The sequence below is a fragment of the Homarus americanus genome, unplaced genomic scaffold (genome assembly GCF_018991925.1).
Source record: "Homarus americanus isolate GMGI-L3 unplaced genomic scaffold, GMGI_Hamer_2.0 scaffold43746, whole genome shotgun sequence".
Lineage (NCBI taxonomy): Eukaryota > Metazoa > Arthropoda > Malacostraca > Decapoda > Nephropidae > Homarus > Homarus americanus.
Window position 1 is genome coordinate 535,742 of NW_024715982.1, and position 16,177 is coordinate 551,918.

Sequence of the window (16,177 nt, forward strand, 5' to 3'; positions counted from 1 at the left end):
CATTTCTGTCAGAAATGAGTAGTTATGGAGATGTGACCCCTCCGTAATTAACAACATTACTGTATTAATTTATTGGTTGGACTATGTGGACAGGGCTTTAAAGTAGAGGGAAATTGTGGGGTAAACATTTGAAAGATAAAACCAAACCTAATCTAACCTAACCAAAACTTACCTTAATTATCAGATAGAGTATAATGTCACTTGGAGGAGGAAGTGGTGCAGTATGGTGCTGTGATCTTTATGATGAGCCTGGAACATGTACCGAGCAAATTTGTAGCGGTAATGCTCTTTCTTGTTGCCAGCATGAAGCACCCAACTTTTTTGTCCTTCCACAGATCTTCTATATTTTGCATGTGAATGCTAGTAGAAGTATCCACAAAGTTCTTACTTGTTCTTTGGGTTTAATCAATTTCACTGAGGGTACTGTAAGCCCGGTCCGACTAATTACCCAAATGTACCCAAATGTAGCCGGAATGAAGTCAAATAATGGTCCTAGATGAATAAATCGGACTGCCAATCACTTCTCGACTAGTATTTGGTGTCAGAAAGTCACAAAAAATTGGAAAACTTACTTTAATCTGAGTTAATAGATCGCGTGCATGTACCGACGGAGTGAGGAATTACCCAAATGTAACCGCAATGAAGTCAAATGATGGTCGTACATGCGTAATTTGGGCTGTGAATCACTTCTCGATTATTATTTGGTGTCATAAAGTAAAAAAAAATTGGTAAACTTAATTTAATCTGAGTTGTGTTGTGTTGTGTTAGGTTAGGTTAGGTTAGGTTAGGTTAGATTAGATTAGATTAGATTAGATTAGATTAGGTACATGCACTTGATCTATTAACTCAGATTAAATTAAGTTTACCAATTTTTTTTTACTTCGTGACACCAAATACTAGTCGAGGTTAGGTTAGGTTAGGTTAGGTACATGCACTCGATCTATTAACTCAGATTAAATTAAGTTTACCAATTTTTTGTTACTGTGACACCAAATACTAGTCGAGAAGTGATTGGCAGTCAGATTTATTCATCTAGGACCATTATTTGACTTCATTGCGACTACATTTGGGTAATTCCTCGCTTTGTCGGTACATGCACGTGATCTATTAACTCAGATTAAAGTAAGTTTTCCAATTTTTTGTGACTTTCTGACATCAAATACTTGTCGAGAAGTGATTGGCAGTCCGATTTATTCATCTAGGACCATTATTTGACTTCATTGCGACTACATTTGGGTAATTCTTCGCTTTGTCGGTACATGCACGTGATCTATTAACTCAGATTAAAGTAAGTTTTCCAATTTTTTGTGACTTTCTGACATCAAATACTAGTCGAGAAGTGATTGGCAGTCCGATTTATTCATCTAGGACCATTATTTGACTTCATTCCGGCTACATTTGGGTACATTTGGGTAATTAGTCGGACCCCTGTAAGCCCTCCAAAGGCCAATATGAATCACACTAACCACTTTTACTAAATGTTCAATTAGCTGTATGAGGGTATCAGCACTGCAGTTCGGCATTGATATGATGAATTTACATTTCAAAAGTTTCTATGCCCCCTAATGCCAAATACCCAAAATCCATGATCATGTGGGATTACTTAGAATCGCCTTACACAGGCATGCAAATAGCAGTGTGAACCAAGCTAACATAACCTGATAATAAGTTACTTTAGTAAACTGTAGGAGAAGAACCCTTGTACTTACTATATACAGTATAGGAATATTGTCTTAAATCTGAACTGTATGTAGTGAATACCAACTTGTGTACGTAAAATACATTATACCCCACGTGTATCCTAGAATAATAATAATTAAATCCAATTGGTAGTAAATGCTATGAACTTAATGGAAAATAAGGTTAAAAGAAGACACTGTACAGTATTGTGAATATTGTACTGTACAGTATTTCATTTTACACAGGCAGTCACTGGTTTTCGAACTTAACGTGTTCTTGAGAATGTGTTTGTAAACCAGGTGAGCGGAGCAAATACATGTACAGGGGGTCCCTGACTTACGAGCGCCCGCCGATATGAACGGAATTAAACTTGAAATTTACAGTACTGTATTTATTTACCTGATGACTTAATTTTTACTTTCATTTACTGTATTTTGTCATTCTCTTTCTTCTTTTGTCTTAAATTAAGTGATATTAAATGTATATAAGGTCTTTGGCTATGATATAGTGGAATTTTAAACATTGTTCTGTAAGTACGGTATGCACATGGCATGTGTTCCGACTTACGTACAAATTCGACTTAAGAACGTCCTCAGGTACGGAACCTGTTTGTAACCCGGGGACCCCCTGTACTATATTCAAAAGGCCGAAACATGGTCATAAAGTATAGTGTTAGCTTGAGCGGATGTTTTAATGCTGGATGTTTAGAAATCAGGGATTTCCCGTACAGTATACAGTACTGTACAATTTTTTTTTTAAAGGAAATCTTTTGCAAACGATCTATAAATACAGTTTGTAATCAAATATGAACAAGTCACAATGCCAATTTTTTTTATATTGTCTCAGTGGCAAGCAGAGCAGCTTCTGCCACACCATCATAGAATCACAACTTATCACAGCACCAAGTAGCCAGTGAACTGTGACTTCCTCCAGCAAAATTAATAAAAACAATACCTAACTCTGTCTGCTAATACCCAGAACAAAGCACAATTTACAATTGTATAGGATGAACAGGCTTACAAAGGAGTTATTTAAATACTGTAGTGTTCATTATATATAGAAGGCTTTCATGTTCCCACACCATAGATAGGACACATAATAGGCTCAACTCTCAGTGTTATCAATACAATGGGTACTGAAATACTGTACAAGTATAGAATGAGATCATTATCCAAACCTATACTGAAGGTATAAGACAAAACATGATGGGAGTGTATCATGATTAATTACCATGGACAAAAGGAAAACAATGCAGTCATATTTGTGCTCTCATCTAATACTGTAGCTATTAAAGTGACAATTTCCAATTTTATTTTGCCAGTTTCAGATTTTGTACACCCTGTATTCCAATCACTGTAAAATAATAGTTAATGTATATAAGAGATACTAAAACTACTTGCATGAGCTCTTGATACATTATAACACAATTTTATAAATAGAAATATTGTACAGTAGTTGAATATCTTCCAGTCATATTCCAGACAGTACCTTACCCATGGTTGTACAGTAGTTGTTTGATATGAGAGTAATTCTAGTTTACGAGAGTAATTCTAGTTTACGAGAGTAATTGTAGTTTACGTATCTTTGAGAGTGATTAGTAATACTGTACTGGGGAGCCGGGGAGCTGTGTTTGATTATGTGACATGGTGACCTGCTACCTGAAGTGTTGTGTCATGTCTTAGCGAGATGTCGGTTTTGTAATAGGAAGTTCTTCTTAAGAGGAATATTTGGGTAAGTAAAAAGCTATGGCCAGTATTTCTTAGAGTCTACCCGTAAAGTAGATGAAACCTGACTACAGTGTAATTATAGTGTTCATCTATATTACAGCAATTATGGTAGCTACTCTAGCCAAACAATGGTAAACAGAAACATCCTTATTTAATCTTATTATGCCAGTACAGGACATAATTGAAGAAGTAAAGGAAATTTTGTGTATTAATGAATATCGATAAGTATAAATATATTGCCTGACAGTTCTCATGTATTGAATGTCAACCAAATTAATGAAACTGTACTAAATATTACCTCTTGTTAGTAAATATTGCATGAAGTAATTAATGTAGGGTGCACCTGGTCAACAGAATTGCACATTCATCGTAAATAATTAATTATATATTTTTTTTACATTTATCTTTTTCGATACAAATTAAATCAAACATATAACTTGCACAGTATTGTATTGTGTTCCGTTGTTCGAAAACAGTTGTGCATTTAGTGGAAATTAAATACGAAGCCATTTTAAAATTCTTGAGTGTTTCATTGTGTTAATTTATCAAGGTATTTATTTTATTTTTATATATGTTTTATCACGTGAGACTTTCATGTAACTTAGTCTTTGGAAACTCTCGGCTTATGAGTGCTTTCTTATATAGTTGAGTCACCACCACAACTGCTGAGAACAAGTAAATTCAAGCTCGTATGTACAGTATGGTAATAGGTGTTAATGGGGTGTGTGTGAAGAGACAGGGATAATCCTGACAGATACTTGTGACCTTGTTGTAAAAAGGAAAAAAAAACATAATTTATCAACACACACCTGTTAACTGTAGCAAAATTGAACGACTGGGAGGGTGTGTGGGTGTGTGTTTGAACTTGTTACCCTGCGGCCATAATCCTGTATTGCTTGAAAGTGATCACCTGAAAAATATCCACCCCAGTTTATTTCACCTAAAGTTTAACCATATTAAATACTATTTGAGAAGATGAGTTTAGGTTAGTGTTGGGGTGGCTTTTCTTTAGGTGCATATGGGGAAGATTGAAATATACTAAAAAAAAATGTTGTTGCATAATTTTATTGAAAAATCCCCAATTAAAAATATCTATACTGTATGTCAATACAGGGTGGTGTGTATGCTATTCTCATGCCCCTCCTGTACCAACCTCCCCCCCCCCCCCTGTACTGTACCAATCTTCCTCCTCATGCCAATCCTCCTCCCCCTAGTTTGGGATCACTGCTTTAGGGGATCCCTTGAAAGAGTTAGAAAATGGTTACTAAATGAACATAAGCAGTGAAGGTAAAATCCTAATAGAACTTTGATGCTTTTTAGGGGTAATTTATTGCTGTAGTTTGTCAGTCATGGAAATTTTCACTTCGTCATATGCGTGGAGTGTAAGTGGACCCAGAATATATTTTTAGATAAGTTTATCATGTCGCTTGAAGTACGTTTGTTTTTAGTTTTTTTTTTCTCGTAGTGTCACCCTCCTAATGATAAGAGGACCCACAGTGACAAGGCCGTCTTGTTGATTGTCTTTTTTTCTGAAACTTTGCGTGTGAGGTCGGTATTTGAGGTAGTTTGAGTTTTAAACTTTATATATGAGGTGAGTGTTTGTGGTAGTTTTCGTTTTCTTTAGAAAAAATTGTGACCAATGTGTTTTTTATTTTACCTTTGTGGTTATTTATTATAATGATTCAAGTGTTGAAATGTGAAGAGGTTATGATGTTGACATGTCGTGTTGAGCTCGCATGAGGCCACGACTTGAGATAATGCTTCGTTGTTATTCTTTCATTCGCCATTCATCCATTGTTATGTCAAGCAACCGTTCAGTCATATCATGCACCCATGTGTCGTGTCATGCGTCTGCTCATCATCCACCGTCTACACACATGCATAAGCACGCAATGGTTACTGACTAGATATAATAAGACAACGTGGGTGGCATTGATAGAGTTTGCCCGCTGTTGTGGTAACACTCGGCCAGGATGTTACTCTCCACTAGCATGACGTCACGACTCACTGCCATGGTGTGTTGATAAGAGTATTGTGTGTTTGTTTGTTTGTTTGTTTGTTTGTGGTTAAAATGAAGATATGTGTGTTGCGTGAGAGAGATATTAAGAGGTACACGGGTTATTTTAATAAGAATAAAACTTTTAACTGGTGGAATATGGATTAAAGAATGTTCAGTTTAATGATTAAGAAGTTGTGTATTTTAAGGAATTGTTGGGTGAATAAACCTTTAAACAATGGGATTTTTTTTTGGGGGGGGGGAACTTTGTAAATTTTATCTGTAAATTAGTATTGATTGTGAAGAAAAAAATCACTCTAAAATTATCGTCATCCTGTCATTACCTCCAAAACATGTTTACTGTACACTAAGCTTTCCAAGAGCAGTTAATGATTTCGCCAATAATTGATCTTGTGCATCGAGTCGTGGTGATGTCATGTAAACGCCGTCTCCATGGATACCAGAGGTGGGGTCGAGCGCCGCCACCCGTTAAAACCAGGTATATCCGCTCTCCGCGTGGAGCATCTTAAACAAACCGTATTATTTTTAACCTGCCACCTCAAGTTATCGCATACATACCACTTCTATACGTCTGTTTGTTGTATTTTGTTATATATTTTTCTTGTATGATATACAGTATATTTATACTGTGGTGTGATGAAGTTAGGTGAGATAATGTTATCAACGTGACCCTGACGACCTTGGACTACATTCTGAAAGGGTCTTACGGTATGTTTTCCTCGTAAATGAAGATATTAGATTTTAGAATACCCCAAATTGGTTCACTTGAACAAAAATAGCGTTCAAAAGTTTTATGAAAATCACTGGTCTTTAACTGAACTAGGGATTCTAAAGGTTAATTTTGACCCCCAAATGATGCTAAATGAATGTCCGCAAATATACTTTAATTTTAATTTTGATTCTGTATGAACAATATTTTTTTTTTCATGTCCGCTTGCTTAAATAAACCAATTTGGTATCCTAGCTTTTCAGGCACTAAGAAGTAAAGTGAACATAAATTTCTCCGAGTTTTCCACCCTCTGTTATTATTGTTGTTATTACTGTTCTCTCTACGGAATGCTTCTCAATAATTAAATCGCTAAGCAAACCTTGACATACGCTAACCTATGTCTATATTCGGCAGGTGTACGCGGCCTTGTGTTTATTACCGAGAAAAACATTACGTAGCAACTGAACGGAAAGTGTTGCCAGAATTGTGTTATTTGTTTACATTATCGGCTATTTTTTTGGCAAATTGACATCTGAAACGTTATTATATTATTTTTCTAGAAAAGCTCATGTGAATGATAACAGTATTTTTGTTAATATTAAGTTTTATTGACCATGTAAAGGCTTTAATTGGAGGCGAACCAGTAACATCAATGCACCACGTCATGTCGTTGACCCCATATTTGTGTGGCCCAGTTCCTCAGAGATCCATACGATGTACTCCCTTAATGCATGAGTCCTAAAGGCAAGCATGAACTCCGCATGCTTCCCAGTTGGGCAGTGTAAACGCTTCTGCGCTTCACCTTGCACAGGATGTAAGGGGGCGCCCAATAAACTAGCCTCCTCGTGGGCAATTTGTAATCTGATGTTTATACAAATGTACAGCATTATTCGTTAACTTGTTTTTGTTTACTTGTGATGTAACTCGGAAAATTACCAATTCTTTTCTACTCTTGTTCGGCGGCGTTGCTTGTGTCTGAATGTTTATATATTGTATATCAAACATGACACTTTAAAATTTTCAGTGTCGGATCTGCTGGAACGAGACTTTTAAGTTATTTTTTTTTATTTATATTTTGGGAGAGGAAATTTTTTGTTCGTTTCTTTCACGTTCTGATTGATTTTCACGCTATTATCTTCGTTATCCATTTAATTTATCTCAATTTTCTTCTTCTATAATTGAATTTCTCCATTTTTTTTCCATTTTAATTGAATTGATGTGATGGCGTTAGTAGTTAGTTTAATACTGATCTATTTGGCATGGTGATGGTTGTAGAACTTGTAGGAGTGATGGTGATGATGGTTTTGGTGATGGTGACCCACTTGGATATTGAGCGGTGATGGTGATAGCACTTGACCTGGTTCGGGTGCTACTCCAGACAGCTTATACATAAAGTTAAGGAGACCTAGATGGGAGGGGGTCGCCCCTCTCTCTCTCTCTCTCTGTCTCTCTCTGCTGGTCGAAAGTTCCAAACTCCTTCATCCAACGGTCTCTTAAGAATGAAGGTTGAACAGGAAATAGTATCTAGTGTGTCCAGGGTTAGGTTAAGTTAGGTTGATTGTGCTATTTATAATAGGTTTGAGTAACATTTGGGTGTTTAATCATCAGGTGAAATAATGTACAGGTGTCTAATCCCCAGGTGAGCCAAAGAAACATCCATCTCTAACTTTCCTCCTCCCCAAAATAATTTCATCAGTCAGGTTAGGACATTCAGGTATTAGATTAAGTTAAAAGCAGCTAAATATATGAACGAGATCAGAAAAAAAGAGTAAAATATCTGACACGACGATTTAGGTTGGAATATAATTGACGTCAGAGGAAAACTCAACATACCTGTGGTCTGATTTACAGAAGGTCGTAAAGTAAATATTTCCCCTGTCTGAAGGCGTAAAGAATTTAACTGTGGAACTTAAGCTACAGTAGAATTTTAACGTTAAAAGAATAGTGCTCTCATAATCTACTTTAACTAGATAAGATAATATTGATAAAGAGATAAGGTTAATATAGAAGAGGTGAAATAACTTTTAGGGGGCTAATCTTAGGTGACATAAGCTTGGAGGAACAAATCTTCAGGTTATACTTAAGATTACATACAGTTGAGAGTGTTTCAGTGAGCCTTAGTGGTGGAGCCTCAGAACATAGCAAGGTAAACATATCACACCTGGGAGGGGGGGGGGGCTTGACCTCTGCTACTTGTGTCCTGACGTTGGTATTGGAAACGTACGTGTGTGTGTGTGTGTGTGTGTGTGTGTGTGGTGTGTGAAAATGACTTACATTAGATTTAGACATAATGATATAATATGCATGAATACATTTACAGTGTACAGTACATAAATCAGGAGTTGTTTATTATTTTAACAATAGATGGGATGGTGCTGTTCTTATATCTATCGGTGCGGGCTCTTATGGGCTGAATTTTGTTGTAGTGGCGGACTGCGCGAGTGTGTGTGTGTGTGTGTGTGTGACTGATGGGTTGGACTTGCGTGAGAGAGAGACTGGTCATACAGTTCCCCTTCTGGATTATGTATACGTCTTACATCCCCTCACATTTTTCCTCCTCGCTTTTCCCCCCTTGGACAACACTTGCATGCACACAAACACGCATTTATGTTCACACACATTATTCTCTCTCTCTCTCTCTCTCTCTCTCCGGTGGTAAGGTAGATTGAATGAAATATGTTGACATTTGTAACCGTTGTAGCTGTAACCTTTATTGGCTGGGGGTGCGGTGTGGTGCAGTAAAGGAACACCTGCCCATTAACCCAACGTTAACTTAATCTAAAATAACTAACCGTAACCTGACCTAACCCTCCTTCCCAGGTCGTGTTGAGGGGGTTATCTTACGGTTATATAAGGTGGGTGGTTAATCTTCAGGTGATGCTACATGGAGTATTATGCGACTATTGTTGCCGCCGTGATGTACCCGAGGCTGTCGTCGGGAAGAAGGGTGACCATGACCGTTATCACTACTCCTCTGTAAATAAAAGACTGTTCGTTCCCATCCCTTGTTTTGTCGTCTGTCCTGGGAAATTTATATATCAGTGGTGAAACCGTACCCCTGCCAGGACTTATTGTGCCTCTGTCAGAGACCTAACATGTTGTGTTTGTGCCAGACAATATTGTCGATGGTGTACGATTAGTTTGAATAACTGTTAAGATCTGTATCACGGTCGATTTTAATAGATAACATTGTGTTTTGTTCTACAACAGTCAACAATAATGACCTTGTCAGACTATTACCATCGTGGCACATTCTCAAGGATATCTCCTCACTTTCTCTAATGTTTGCGCAGTCGGTGTTGTGACTAGCTTACACTCAGTAGTGCCACGACCACGTGTTGGCCCTCAGCGTAGAGGGCCTCTGAGAGGGCCCTTGACTTTTCTGTTTAGGAGAGCCTGCGACCAGAACCTGACTAACACTGTGTGGGTCTCCCTCCCTCAGAGAGTTTCTCATACTGCATGTCACTTAACTTCCGTCAATTCAAATCATCTTGCGCTAAATATATTCAGTGTTAGCAAGAGGACGCCTCGCTCTTCAGAATTGACAAGGACTTTAATCTGATCTCCCTGACGTGTTATTTAAAATAAGGTGACCATTGTCAGGCAGGTAAGGTTGGGTTTGGCTGGCTCATATTAAACTAAATGTATAATGGACTGACGATTGGACATCCATTTTATTTCACCTGATGATAAAACATTTACCTAATGCTACCCCCCCACACGCACTTTAGGGTAGATTAGGTTAGCATTAAGGTGTTCAATCATCAGGTGAAAAAAAAGGCTCAGGTGCGTAATATTCACGTGATCTGAAATGCCTAATACAGAAGACCTTGACACTGTTGCCAACCCTGGAGGAGGAAGTATACGAGGGTATGCAAGGTGTTAAACAGATGAGTTGATAAATACTCGGTCGACCACTATTGACCCACTAACCCAGTGCCTGAAAACACGGGGTACCACTAGGAGGGAAAGTTGTTGTTTGCTTGTTGCCGTGTTCACCTCTGACTTCATACGGTCCTTGGTTGCCTCATACGGTCCTTGGTTGTCTCATACGGTCGTTGGTTGCCTCATACGGTCCTTGGTTGCCTCTTACGGTTCGTTGATTATCATGTAGTTCTTACGTTGAGGAGGTAGCGGCTCTTAACACGCCCCAGTTCTCCCTACCACGGTTCATACACTCCCCAGTTCTGCTTACTACGAGATTCTTACAATTTTCATTTCCCGTGTAGCCAAGATTTCCCGGTTAAATGGTTCCGGTGCCGGATAGATTATTACCGGCCATCTAGAGCAAATGGCCCGGTTGGTCACTCGCCTCAATATCGGCTTATATCGGGTATCACTTCCACCCGATTTCAGTGTCCGGATACGATATTTTTCCTTCAGTATAACGGAAGGAAATATTGAATTATTTATTTCTTACTATTTTTTGTCAGTTATTATCGATATTCAATACATTTTCTCTTTTTTTATAGGTATTTATTATTTTGTGTCTCAGTTCTTGTTATTCACTTAATTTGTGTCTCAGTTCCTATTATTAATTTTCCCTTGTGTCTCAGCTCAATATTATTCACTTAATTTCTGTCTCAGTTCTTGTTATTCACTTTCCTTTGTGTCTCAGTTATTCCCTCTCATCTCCCTCTCAAAGGCAACAGAGGAAAAAACCCAACCACGGTGAAAATAACATCGGTCCATCAAAGACACTAGAATCCACTCTTATTTATTTTCCACCGTATTTAGGATCTGATCACAGGATTCCCCCCCCCCTCTCCGCCCTCTCCATCCCTCTTCCTCCTCTCCACCCCCCATCCCTCTTCCCCCCTCTCCATCCCTCTTCCCCTCTCTCCATCCATCTTCCCCACTCTCTCCCCATCCTCCGATCCTGAAGGACATTTATCCATCACCGATTCTGGATAGACGAGTCGCGAAGGACTGCTGGTGGGTTCGTCGGGTACGTTGTGGGTGGGTGCGTCGGGTACGTTGTGGGTTCGTCGGGTACGTTGTGGGTTCGTTGGGTACGTTAGGTGCTTTGTTTACTTTTTCCACCTGGATTCTGTAGGTCAGTGGGCGGCCTTGGTTCAGATCCATCTTAGGGTAATAACGACATACTGCATCACGTGAAGAGTAAACACCTTCCCTAACTAACCTAACCTAATCCAGATAAGTATTTAATTCGGGCGGAAAGAAAATTACCTCTCCCCCTTTCCCTCCTCTCCCTCCCCCCTCCTCTCCCTCCCCTTTCCCCTCCTCTTCCCTCCTCTCCTCCTTTTCCCTCTTCCCATTCCCCTCCTCTCCTCTCCCCTATTACAGTAGTTCCTCCCACTGACTCTCCCTACCAAGAACGTGACTCACTGACCGTAGGATCTTCACTACCAGGAACACACTTGAGTGAAAGTGCCTCACCTCACCTGCGCCAAAATCTTCTTGGTATATATATTAATCGTCTCAAGTGTACGTACAGTCGAGGGCGAAATTCCCTGAACAGTTTATAGTCATGTTGGTTAAGGGAAGTTTAGGTTACGTGTGTGTGTGTGTGTGTGTGTGTGTGTGTGTGTGTGTGTGTGTGTGTGACGATAAATGTATAGGATATGAGAGTTGTATAACCAACCTGTGGAATACTTTACGACACGTTCCTCGCTTTCCGGGTAGAAATGATAAAAATGGCGGTCATAGCTGCGTTAGAGAGAGAGAGAGAGAGAGAGAGACTGACTTAAAACGGGGAAAATATACATCAGTCATGTCAGAGGAAAGCCAGTCCCAAAACTCCCTCCCCTGAAGGATCATTATCAGAAAATCTGGTCAGACAAGCGGGCATTGAGCTGACTAACGCAACTAACAATTCCAGTGTGAGATATCTGGTGTTTACTATATGACTTATATATATATATAATCTTTTGGATCCTATACGCCAGGCGAATCTTCGCTCGCCGCCGAACAAGGATGTATGTAGAGCGTTCATCTGCGTCTTGTGTGTTTGTCTCTCACTCTTTGTTTACCTCTCCTTTTGTTTTTCTCTTGTTTTTATGTCCGTCTTTGTCTCTATCCCCGTTTACCTTCCTTTGTTTAAGCTTCTGTTACCCTGTGTTGCCTCTCTCTCTCTCTCACACACACACACACACACACACACACACACACACACACACACACACACTCTGGAAGCATGACGGAATGGAAAGTTTGGGTAGAGCTTTCTGTGAACCTAATAGGAGGGGGAGGAGGAGGTGAGATCGATACCATGAAACTGTAGCCTTCATGAACCACGTTGTACTGTACAGGGCGGTAGTGATGGTGGTGGTGGTAGTAATAATAATGTTAATATATAATAGATGATAATATTAACGATAGTATTGATAGTAAATAATGAGGGTGTTGTTAATGATGATACTACTACTACTAGTTTAGTCAATAACAATATCTAGATTCATAACATGGACTAAACATTGATTATAAAACTATTATTTATTATTATATTTACATCAGTTTATATATTTACAAATTTACATGTAAACAGATACGTCTATTAACTCCAACACCTTTATATAGATTATATTTACACCTTCTAGCACCTCTGAAAACATCCCTCACACGCGAACAACATTACCCAGGTCAGTAAGGTGGGCGCAGGTTCGTTAATTAAACTCTTGCAGGTATGAGGCCTCTGGGTGGAGATCAGTTATATCTTTGTTTTTTCAAGTCGTATTATTATTATTTTTCTGTTTCTTTTGTTTTAGAACGTGAAATAATGAGGCAACCAGGATGGCTCGAGGGGTCTCTCTCTCTCTCTCTCTCATTATCTACCCGTGCCAGGAAAAACAAATGTCACACCAAACTCCTCTCAAACTGAGTGTTATTTACGCTAACTTGTTCAACAGTCACTACCCGGAAGACAATTTATGTGTTCATCTCTTATAAACCCCAAAGTCCTTATACCACATCCCAACACTACTTAATCATTCAGGGTTATATTGTAAATGTGAGATAAGTTTATGATCCGGTATAAGCATAGATAACGGGGGGAGATATACCCGAGTTGCTGTGCCTTGGCATATTGGCACAGGCAGGCAGAGAGGTAGGTGGGTGGGTTGCCATGAGGAGTGACGTTAGGGGTGATGGCTAGCTGGCACCGTATCACCTTAACCATATACCGCTCCACCACACACACACACTCCTCTTTCCGTGCCAACATTTATACAATCCTCTGAACCTTATTTAAGACTCGTGTGTGTGTGTATATATATATATATATATATATATATATATATATATATATATATATATATATATATATATATATATATATATATATATATATATATATGCCAGATTATAGGTATATTTGTGTGTTCGCGCGTGTGTGTGTGTGTGTGTGTGTGTGTGTGTGTGTGTGTGTGTGTGTGTGTGTGTGTGTGTGTGTGTGTGTGTTAGTAACACAGCTCCAGACATGGTAGGAATATTCCAGTTATGACCCTTTGCACGTGACGGGCTCCAGACAACTGTGGACTCGGGTATTAAGTTTTGTGTTGATTAGCGGAGTGAGTTGTTGAGGCTCCCGGTACATGCCTGGTGTAGGGGGAATGGATTTGCGTATATGGTTGTTGAGGTATGATGCAGTGTTGGTAACAGTTGATGTGGAGGTATGGTGCAGTGTTGGTAGCGGTTGACAATGAAGTTTGGTGTGTGTATTATAGGAATTGGTATGACGCAATCTGCGCTGATATGTAGGTGTATGTATATGTGGAAGAGAATTAAATTGCTTTCTTATCGCCAAGACATGATGCAACATTTGCTGGCATACCGAGTGGCTGTGGACACACACACACACACAATGTAAATTTGAATTGGCTTTTAAATTGCTTTAGCCACTTTTTCATGGCAGAAATTTACTTATACTTCAATCTTTTTTTTTTATTGATGGTTTTAGGGAAATTGTGTAAATCTAGTGTTAGTATCTTGGGGACCTTGTAAATAGACCCCAGTGGAAATAGTTGTTCTCCTGTAGGTGCTTCGTGTACTTCTGCGGCCATACCATATAATAATAGTAGCATGACATTATTTACTCCTATTAGTTTGTCATCTAACTGGTATCTAGTTAAGGTGGAGTCTGTAATTTGGCTGTTATTTTGGGGTTTCTATTTAATTCAGCCAGTTTCTTGTGATCATGTGTGTGTCTGTTTACGATAAAATATTTCAACTTAAGAACCATAAGGAATTCGAACCTATTTTGATGTTACTAATGAGTTGTATCTCTCTCTCTCTCTCTCTCTCTCTCTCTCTCTCTCTCTCTCTCTCTCTCTCTCTCTCTCTCTCTCCATATATCATGTCCTTTCCTAAGCTAATCAGTTTACAACCTCACTTGTATGTTATATACCTGTATACTGGCTACTGTCAAGGCCACTCATAAGGGAACCGTAAAAATGCCTTATCGAGATAGTGATGGTTTCATCCCGGTAAGTCACATAATTGTCGACCCAATTACGATAAGATAATGATTTCTTATCGGTGGGTCTATGTCTCGTAACTCCACCTTAACCCTTGTTCCAGGTCTGTCGTCTTGTGGTGTGAGTGTGTGGTGGTGCTTGCTGGGGAGGGGTGGGGGTTGAAAGACGTCGAGGCGGCGCAGTTGCTAAGTCGTTGTTGATAGTGGGTCGGCAGGGTTCGTTGTGTGTCCTGCTGGAGATGCCTGAAGGTTAGAAATATCTCCTCCCTCGATCAGTTGCCAAGGATTTTTGTCAGTGCCGCGGGCTGTAGGGGGGAGAGGGGAGGTGGGCAGAGTTTGTTTCGTTGGTTGGGGGTGATAAACGATGATTATTATCTCTAAGGGCGTAACAGTAACAGGATTATTATGTTTTTGCTGAGTGTGCAAGGTTACGTAACGGTTTAGCTTGGTTACTGCAATTGTTACCCTTAAATCTGGCGGGAGGGAAGGTCGTTAGAAAGTGAGTCAGGATTGGTTGGCGACTTCGGGAGGCGCTCGGTGATTGGCTGTGGCGGAGGTGTGTCGAGGGGTCCGGCACCTGATCAATGACATCATCTCGGCACTACGCACGAGGGAGGGGAATTTTCCACCTCTTGCAATATCACGCAACTCAGCATCGTGATGCGCACACCCTTAATCTCTTTCCCTTAACCGTTAAGTCTTGTACGGACTGGCTTTCTTTTCCTTACAATGAGTGGTATGCTCAGCGGGGTGGGGGTGAGCAAGGTGGTGTTGGCCCTGAAAGCTTCCTGGTGTGATGACGCACGCACGTGCGGGGGGCGGGCGGGCGTGTGGCGCCGCGCTGTAGCGGTAGCCACGGACAAGCCAGCTGGGAGTGAGGGCCAGTGCGAGCTTCGCCACTGAACTGATAACACGCACCTTGCCAACACCCGAGATAAATTCCACTTGCCACACCAGGCAGTGGACATTTGTATCACTCGCTGTTGTTTGACAATACGTTCACCAATTTGTGATACTATGCGAGACTTGGGATTAGCCTGTACCCGTTCTCCTGTATTTACTTTGAAAATCTTCCATTATCTGCGATTGTTGACTTTAATGTGCATCTTGTTAGATTTATAAGCTTGGGAAAACTATAACTTAGTAAAATTCAGCAGTATTCTCTCAAATTGAAGAAGCAACTTCACCCACACAAAAATATAAAGGTAAGCTATCTGTGTATGATGCTTCACTTATGTTGATTTGGTCTGCGTTGAATAAAACTTTCAACAGTGTGGATGACTGTATGTAATATAATCAACTTTAATTGTGTAGTTTCAGGCCAGCAGGAAATGAGGGAAAACTTTTAATAGATTTAACAGGAAAAGAACTGGGAAACTCGGCGGTGTTGGCGGCTCATTGTATTGGAACTACTGTATTTGCCTTACCTGGATTCATTCACTAATTAGTAGCTAAATGAAATTAACGTTCAGATATTTACTAAAGTTTCCGCGCTTTTTAGTTTATGTTATAGTTTAAGTCGGCCAATTCGATACATTCTTCTATCTACGGTAATGAGGAATGTTTGATGTGTGAAGGTTGTTTTGTGGATACGAACCCTTGCTGATGTG

The 16,177-nt window shown here is 39.7% G+C and overlaps 1 protein-coding gene across 11 annotated transcripts in view; it reads left to right on the forward strand.

Annotated features, from left to right (window-relative positions):
- The window catches only part of LOC121858011 (mitochondrial uncoupling protein 4-like), a 41,610-nt gene that overhangs the window by 719 nt on the left and 24,714 nt on the right, over positions 1-16,177 (forward strand). For 3 of the 11 annotated variants that reach the window (XM_042354251.1, XM_042354248.1, XM_042354254.1), the window contains exon 1: positions 15,410-15,772. The exons of 2 other annotated variants lie outside the window; for them this stretch is intronic. The gene's annotated coding sequence lies outside the window, so the exon portion shown is untranslated. Of the gene's footprint in view, positions 1-15,406; positions 15,773-16,177 lie in introns of those variants that run through there. 6 more of the 11 variants (XM_042354245.1, XM_042354255.1, XM_042354250.1 and 3 more) reach the window with 4 other exon arrangements.